Consider the following 8,929-nt stretch of genomic DNA (forward strand, 5'->3'; position numbering starts at 1 on the left):
TTTCTTCCAAAGACACCATGAAATATACTCCATCTAAATATTCAAGAGAGAATTATCACTTTATTTCCCAATCACTTGCTTAGCAAGGCTTGCTAAAATCAAAATACATTGCCAAAACTTGGGCTACTACCCTAGCTTTTACATATAGATTAAAAAAAATTCACTGTACTTTTATGTGAGTCACTATAAAGGCAGAAAGTCACTATATTAGGCAGAAAGAGATACAAAGATTCAAATAAGGGTTTAATAAGCTTTCACCAGATTGATGTAAAGAGATGGAAACCTGAAAGTGTGAAAATAACAGGAAAATAACACACCAGAGACTTGTCGGCACACACAACCTTCCAAAAAACTTCATTTCAGTTAAGCTTTATTTTAATAACTTTATTTCTTTCTATTTGGAAACCGGTTGAGTTTTATTAATCTCCTACAGCTTTTTGTCATTTTCTGTGGAAATCTTTTATTCCCTTCCCTCACAATATATTTTACATACTGATTTTCAGGCACAGTTTACTGTTTCCTGCAAAGAACAAAACTCATGGAACTAGCAGCTAGAGTTATTGTTAGCACACAAATAGACTAAGACAGATCATAAAGTTGCTGGTGATCCAGGAACTATAAAATGCTGACTAGCTCCAGCAGTGCCAGCAGAAATTTCATAAGCCAGTGCTTAGATTTCAGCAAGCTCATTCCATCCAGTTCTTTCTGCCTGAGGACTGGCTAAACCTGACCTTATCAAAGCCATAAGCACCGCACTCTTCTCAACCTGGAAGGAATGTTTGGGTGGTTAGTGCCAAGTCGCTTCTCTGCAAACACCCCCCAAATTCCTGGGTGGGGTGCTGGTGGGCTGAGCACTTCCAAACACTTCAGACCACATCGCAGGCATTTGCTGATGGGACATCCACCACTTGGGCGGCTCAGGCTTCAGCTGGGTAAGAGAGGTGGGCACCGCGGCGCTGCTGAGAAATAGCTTTGGAGATTGCTTAATCTGCAGTGGAAAAGTGTTACTGAGTGAGTGGGGTTACGTGAGGATCTATGTCAGATGCTTCGCATTCCTCTTTGACTTTACCCTGGCATAACTTAAAAGTGGAGACAAGCCCTTATACACTAGGCATAAAAAGTAACAGAGGGACTCCTGCTATGTATTCCTGCTCAGTATTTCCAAGAGGGGAAAAAACTCACCTTCTTACTTTTCTGAATAGCTGCAAATAGAAATTCAGTGTAAAAGTGATATGGCTCTATCTCAGTGCTAATCTTTTTGGCTCAACGTATGCTTTTTTCCAGCCGGATCCGTGTTGTGCTGCAGTGTATCTGGCTTGTCTTCCATTCCCATGGAGTAAGCCTGGAAATTCTGCAGTGGCTTCCTTTACATTTAAGAAAGAGGTATTCGTTGAATTAAATACAAGCATGAATAATAACATCAGGACAGATGTCCCTGATTGATTGATTGATTGATTTATACAATGAAATTTAGTTTATTATGTGTTTTTCCTACATTTTTGGTCTTGGCCTTCAGTATACTATAGATTCCTATCCTGGTAACAAACTATTGCATTATAGATGCTGTAGATCAGAAGGAACTGGTGGGTCTGCCATACTCAGACATTCAGGAGAAGCTAGGTACAGGGCTTAATTGCATTAGCAAGCTTTTTCATTCGATCAGCAGTGAAATAGTTAATGAGACTGAAGTGTAAGCTATCTGCAGAGCTTCAGAGCTAACATCGACTGGGATGAACAGAACAGTTCACACTTCTCAGAACTAATCTCTCAGGCTGAAAGTTTGGTTCACTGTTCTGGAAGGTCACTTAATTACCATGAGAAGTACAGACATAATCATACGATGAAGGTTAAGCTCCAGTATGTTATTCTGAGGCAAGGAGTGGAAAATCAAAGCAGATTCAGCAGCTATGCAGGCATGAAATACGTGGCCTATGTTTGTAGCTGTTTTGACCAAGTCTCATTCTTCAAAATAGACAGTAGGAATCTCATCACCGAATATTCTTTGAGGTGCAAGGACAGGTTTTTTTCGTATTAAATGTGTTCCATTCACAGTCTGGTTTTATATGAGATGAGTTACTGAGGGTTATTATCCATTGTAAATACTAGTAGGACAGTAGTCTTTTCTAGAGAATGGCATCATGTTAAAAGATGAGTGAAGTTACACTGACGTTAAGCATGGTATAACAGCCCGAGTAGACAAAAAGTCTTTGGCATAAACAAAACCCCTTTGATTTTGTGTCACTTAGTTAAGGTCAGTGGGAACAGGAGTATAAGAGCACTGAAAAACATATCCTGTGTCACTGCATCTACTGTCTGTTTGGCAACCTGAAAACACGAATCCTTTTTCAGATGCTCTAAGGTGGACTGAAGACTGCTGACATAATACAGCAGTCCTTCAGTTGTATCAACAACCAGGTTTTACATGATCTGATGGTGGCACTTGTCTATTCTACATCATTAGCAGCTGCGTATGATCACTAGTTAACTTGTGCAGGCAGTCCACAACTCCCTCAGGCAGATAAACCTGGAAAATGTACTGAAATTAAGAGGACAATATTTAAACAATACTCCTGGTGGTCCTGGAGCTAAAGAAACCTGTTTTCCCACCATTTTTTATCTTGCCTTAATTATATAATATATATATGTATATTTATATAAACCTTTACAATTTATAAACTGTATGTCTCATGTGGATTTGTCCACTGTCTAAGGCATGTAAAGGATGTGCATACTCACACGGCAATTTGTCTTTCTTACATGGGGAACACTTGCAACTTTTTTTTCTTTGTGTGGTTATATAATTTCACAAAACTTACAGATTTATTATTTCATTAATTATCACCTAATGATGTTAATTAATTATTAATAAAATGCAGATTTAATTATTTCAGACAATGAAGGTTAAAGGTACCCTTCAGTCAAATTTGGCTGAAATCAACTAATGAGGTCAGAAGTTATTAGCAGAGAGATACAAACTGATAGACAAATATGCACACACTGTGACGTCCTTGGGAGTGTGACTGAAATAAGGCTCTTTTCATCTCAGTTCATAGAAGTTAGAGCTGTAAAAGAGGTTTCTACTCACTCCACTCTGGTTCTTGTGTTTTGATAATACAGGACCTTTTTGGCCAAATACCTCTGTATTTCTCATCTCCTGGTTAAGATAACTAGATTTGGAACAGCATTACAGACAAACCTACTTGCCAGCACCTGCTTGTGTAAAATGTGATGGTCCTGGGAGGAAACACTTCAAGCAATTGGTGTGAGGAATTGTCAGGGTGTCACTGGGAAGCCCGACCTGAAGCACTGGTTGTGCTTGCAGCATCTCTGTGGACAGGAATTGTCATGGTGAGGCAGGAAAGCTTTAGAACATGGATACCTCTCATGTTTTGACTCAGCAGGGAGTATGTGAGATGTGTTGGCAACAGTCAGGCCACTGAGTCTCACAGTGAGAAACCGTCTGGTTTGCAGGCAAATAGCAGCTAAAAGCAAACCAGAGAGGCAGCATGAAAGTAGCACTAGAAATGTCCTCCCACAAAATCACTGCCTTCTACAAAAACTCCTGCATGAGAATGAAAATATCGGAAATGAAAATGGAGCCTCTCTCCAGAGGTCAGCATGTTGGAATAGCACTTTCTCACTGGAAAAATACATTAAAAGTGAATCATTGGCAATTTTTGGTAGGTAATATATTTCATATCCGGAGTGACATTGTAGAGGAAGTTCTTTTTTCACCTGAATCAGAGAAACCTCAAGGAAGACAAACATTTATACAGCAGAGATGGAAACTCTGGTTCTATGGCTGTGAGCTACTCTTGTCTCTGAAGGAAAACAGGTCCTCCTGCTGGAAGATGAGTCCTTGGGTGATAGGGCTGGGAGAATAAAATCTGAATCCTAGAAAATTTTCTATGAAGAGTGTGAACTACTGAAATGCCCATCATCAAAACAGTGACAGCTGGTGGCACAGAACGAGCATATAGGTTTGAACGGTGTGCAAGAGTCTACAAGCAGCACAAATTGTAAAGAAACTCAAAACACACAAATGCTCAGCCTTATGAGCAGTCATTCAAGAGAAGTGGGGGAAAAAAAGGTTCTGTTGTAATCTCACGAGAGAAAATGAAAACGGCATTACCTGCAGTGACTGAGAACAATGATTTCCAATACAGAGAAAGCTGCCTGCAAAGGGACTTTGGCAAATTCAAAGATATCTGCTGATTCAAAGATATAAATACACTGCAGAAGAAGGCTGCCAACTGAAAGCTGCTGTACTGATCGGGGTACTAAATAATCGCCAGGCCATATAGTCCAGCTGAATTCTGGAGCCAACTGCAGCACAGCTCCAGCACCACATGTCAGTGCCAATATCAGACTTCAGAAATGTGACAAAGGATTGATGATATTTGGCAAAAGCTCTCTAGGGTCACTGGACATGTGCAGGCTGACTCCTGAAACAGGCAAAATTATTGCTTGGAGCATGTAGTTATTGACACAAAGAGGCACCAGTGGCTGCTGAGCAACAAGGCAGAGCAAGTCATGGAGCTCATCACCAGACAGACTTACAACATCCAGAGAAAAACAGAGCATTCATCTTGGGGTCTGTGAAGAATTTAAACCTAAGGACATATTTCAAGGACTGTACACCCTGAGGGCAAAATCAAAGTAGAAATACATCCCTATTTGTAGCTGAGGAAACTAATGAAATGCAAAGTACCATTAACTGCGATGAGGCCTCCGAAAGAAGAACTGACAAGACTTCAAACAAGAGGTATTAATATGCTCATTGAAACTAGCACAGAGTGAATCAGCTGCCAAAAAGTAGTTAGAAAGTCCTCAGGTAAACCAAGGATCTGATCTGAGCCAAAACCACTGAGCAAAGTGCTTGGAAGAAGTCAGTATCCATGGCCACTGATTGGAGACATGTTACTGTGATTTATTCATGGTTAAACTGCTTGTGATGTCAAGAACAGATTCTGGCATGTTAAGCTAGTGAGCCATCTAGCTTCTCAACAATCTTTGCCATAGCTATTGGCAGATGTTTTGGGCATACAGGCATCAAGCTCAGCCTGACATGGACTGAAAATGGACTTTTAGATGTAAAGAGTATAGCCACGATTGTCATAGAAGAAGGGGTTGTTGAGGCTGTGTCCATGAAGTCAAACTGAAGCAACTTAGCAAATGCTGACACAGCATATTAAACTATAAACAGATAAATTAAGGTCAGAAGAGCTGCATTTGTCTTTTACCACACGTTTTCTGATGTTCTTTTCCAGAACTGTGAGAACTGTGAAACTGAGAAAATGTCCAGGCTGGCAGATGTGAAGAAGAAGTTGTATAATTTTTCGGTAAGTTTTTACATTCCACACATGCCCTTCAGATACCTCTGAACTCTTAAGACAGACCACAGTGATGCAGCATGAGACTTGTAGGAGAACATGAAGTGGGAACATGAAAGAATAAAAAAAATTACAAGCGAGCACCAGCTTTAAGGTGCTGAGGTATTTTTGCAACAGCTGAAACTACAACATGATACCTCAGGAGGAGGCAAAGTGGCCTTTTGCAAAGCCCACTGTAATGGAGCCCTGACAGGCACAGGGAGGTGATACATCAGATTTAAAAGGAAGTGCTGGCTCTGCTTCCAGTAGTGAAAGGTTTCTTTTGAGCACAAAGTAGACTTCTGCCTAGATATAACAGAATAGAGTATTGGATAAAACAGTCTCACTCATTTTCTAATCAATTTCTTATAAGTCCATGATCAATCTTAACAGCTACTCACTCTCATTGGTAAGAATTTTTTTCTTCTGTTTCTTCAATCATTATAAACAAGACAATTTTGAGAACAGCTGAAAATTACACTGTGCAAGATCTGAACTCAATTTATATGTTTATAAATATGACAATTTCATAAGTATTTCTAGGCATTTCCCAGTCTGAAAGATTCTTAAGAAGACTGGAGATCCAGCCAGAGACTCAGGAGAGATGCTCTCAGTTTGCTGCTCCATCACGGACTTTCTGCGTGAACTTCAGTGCCTTATAATGTGCATCATGACCAATTTCTAAAGTGCGTGTATATGTGTATGTTTGTCATTTCACTTACCAATCACAATGCTGTCTGATGCACTCTGAAGAATGCTCTGAAATGTGATAAGGTTGGACATATATACACCATACTTATACATGCTTGCAGATATTTACTTTTTTGTGAATATGTGAATATGTTAATGATTAAATAGCATCCAATTAACTACATAATACTATTTACATGAACAAAGTTTAATCACATTCTCGTTAGCAGCTTATTACAATTATTAGTCATTATTTATATACAAACAAGATGAATTAGCATTTTATGTGCATTGGGGATACTACCATATACACCTACCTTCCCTTTTACCTTACAAACTTCTAAGAATTTTACTAATTCAATGGTGTTTTTCTACAAATTTTTGTAAAATGTCCAATAATAACACATACATTCATGTTAAATGTATTTTGGATGAGTTTGGTAGTATTCCATTGGCTGAAACCAAAGTTACATCGTTCTTGCAATTCTTTCGTAAGATGTCCCAACTAAAGATCTTTCTGTTTCATACAACATAAACATATACTTATCACATATCATTTGTTCGAAGCAATAACAGCACTTACTTCCTGACTTCTTTACAATATTTATTTAAAAATTAAATAAATTGTTAATATTGCTGCACAGGAAAAACATGCTTCTTATTACACTTCAGGTTTCATTCCTGCTGATGAAGATAATGTGAGACTAGAATGAATTGGAAGCAAGAGATTTCAACTATAATATCAAGAAATATGATTAATTATTTGAGAAGAGCTGGACAAAAGAAGGTCAAATAAAAAAACTCTGTGCTCTGTTCTAATCTAACAGCACCATACAAATCTGCATGTGCTTTTACTAAAGTAACTAAGTCATGTCAAGGCAAAAGTGTCAAGATCAAGCAGGACACTTCATCCTATGCACTCAATGCACCAAGCCCAAATGACTGCAGCCCTCATTCCTTACTTGAAAATCTGCCTCTTCTGTCAGAAGCTGTTGCCTTGGAGAACAAAGAAGACAAGAGAACAGTACTTCTTCCAGCCAGACTTTCTTTTCAAGACCACGACAGAAAAAACTAGGCCACACAAAGGAAAGAGAAAGAGACGGACCATCATTTTTGTATGGCGCTCTCCCAGAGTCCCAGGAGAGTCACATATGCCAGGCTTTTTTCTTTTGTCTGAAAATGTGGGTTTCTTTTCCAGATGTACCCATTGCTTTTCCATTCTTCTCCAAGGTGACAGTGGAGGCCAGCAGACAAAGCATTTGACACCCATTTCCTACCCATTTTTGACAGGGAAGTCGCAGGACCTGTACAACTCCAATACATTTTCTCCTAAGACATTACCCTTCTATAGTGGATTAGACTACACTGGAAAACCTTTAACCTGACAAATGTCAACATGCCATCACAGAAAGAGGAATTTGGTGGTGACCTAGGGAGCCAGGTTAGCAACAAGTTCAGCTTTTCCTCAATTAAAAAGCAAAGAAGAAGTACCATTTGAGGGAAAGTAGTTTTGCTCTGGTCAGATAACATCAAATCAAGCCTTCTCCTTTCAGCATGGGGTGGGGAAGCATAGTCCTTCTTTTCAGTTTCATGATATTTTGTGTTAAACCCATTGCAAATTAAGTTGATCGCCTAGAGACTATAGCTACCGCTTACAGCTCACAAGAGAGACAAGGCAGTGTAATGATCTGTGACTGCACACCGTACATGTAGACCACAGCCATCAGTCAACTACATAATCTTCGGCATCAAGATTCATTAAAGTCAGTGGGAGTCGTGTTAAAATGCTGTGTGTGATTTGGGAAACGTAGGGGTTAATACTATAGAATCAAGAAACTGGGTAAAAAAAATTGGGAAAAAGAAGCTGCTAGAGCAGAAGTGGATGCAGCCAGAGTGTAGTGCTTGTGGCTATAGATTACTCTTAGATTTTTGCCACATAAACATTTTTAAAACAAAACAAATGACAATCTGTCATGTCTTAGGAGGTGGCATTCTTTTACATTTTTTGTTATACTCATCAAACTTATGGTTTCCATTTATTAAGAACTAGTATTTTTTTCAAAATTCTTGCATACTTATGAGCACGTCACTGCACCCTATTGCTTCTCAAATAACTAACTTTATTATACAAATAACTCACTTTATTACATGGGTCTTTGGGATTTGAAAGTGTTAAAAAGAGAGTTAAACCTTCATTATGGGCTGTAAGCTGCTAAAGGGAGTATACTAGAGTGTAGCAATGACATCTGGACTAGTGCTAACGCACGTAATGCATATCTGTCACTGACAACTCACTGGGTTACATTTAATTCACAATCATCAGTCATGTCTTCTTTTCTAAGCAAAAAAAGAAACTACACCAACATCAGTAGTATGCCTTCAGAGGACAGATTCTTCCATGTGGATTACTGTACAGATGTAAATCGAATGGACAAATAAATGTCAATAAATACAAAGTGAATGAGAGTTTCATATACTGTGTTAACATTTAATCTACCATACCTAACGAAGTTTTGTAATTCTTCTTTTGCCCATACACTTTCAGTTTCTGAGTTTGACTCTCCTTTCTCTTTGGTTTTGGGAGAATGCCTCTATGCTCTCTCCATGTAAATTGGGGCACAGCTGGGATTTAGCAAAGTAAAATATGAGCAGCACCTATCAGCCAAGAGGAAATAAGCGTTCTCTTTCTTCAAAGTCTAAGAACCCAAAATGATTACAAGATGAGTCTAGAGGCTGGCTGAGCCTTTGCTCTGCATGGTTGCATATTTGTCTGTGGAATATAGAGTGCCAGAATAACCAGTACTGAACAGAAATCAGCTTGAGTAGGAGCAGGAAATAACCAGCTACATAAGCTTTGGGCACAAAAC

General features: G+C 39.0%; 1 long non-coding RNA gene across 2 annotated transcripts; it reads left to right on the top strand.

The window, feature by feature from the left end:
• The first annotated feature begins 724 nt into the window (after positions 1-724).
• LOC135988435 (uncharacterized) lies at positions 725-8,547 on the top strand. Of its 2 annotated transcripts, none has more exons than XR_010606152.1 (4): positions 725-932; positions 5,271-5,342; positions 5,907-6,058; positions 6,735-8,547. It is a non-coding gene; the product is annotated as an uncharacterized LOC135988435 (long non-coding RNA). The 2 variants fall into 2 exon arrangements; XR_010606151.1 differs by having other exon boundaries at positions 5,916-6,058; positions 6,735-8,546.
• Positions 8,548-8,929: the final 382 nt, after the last annotated feature.

Source organism: Caloenas nicobarica, chromosome 4, assembly GCF_036013445.1.
Source record: "Caloenas nicobarica isolate bCalNic1 chromosome 4, bCalNic1.hap1, whole genome shotgun sequence".
Taxonomy (NCBI): Eukaryota; Metazoa; Chordata; class Aves; order Columbiformes; family Columbidae; genus Caloenas; species Caloenas nicobarica.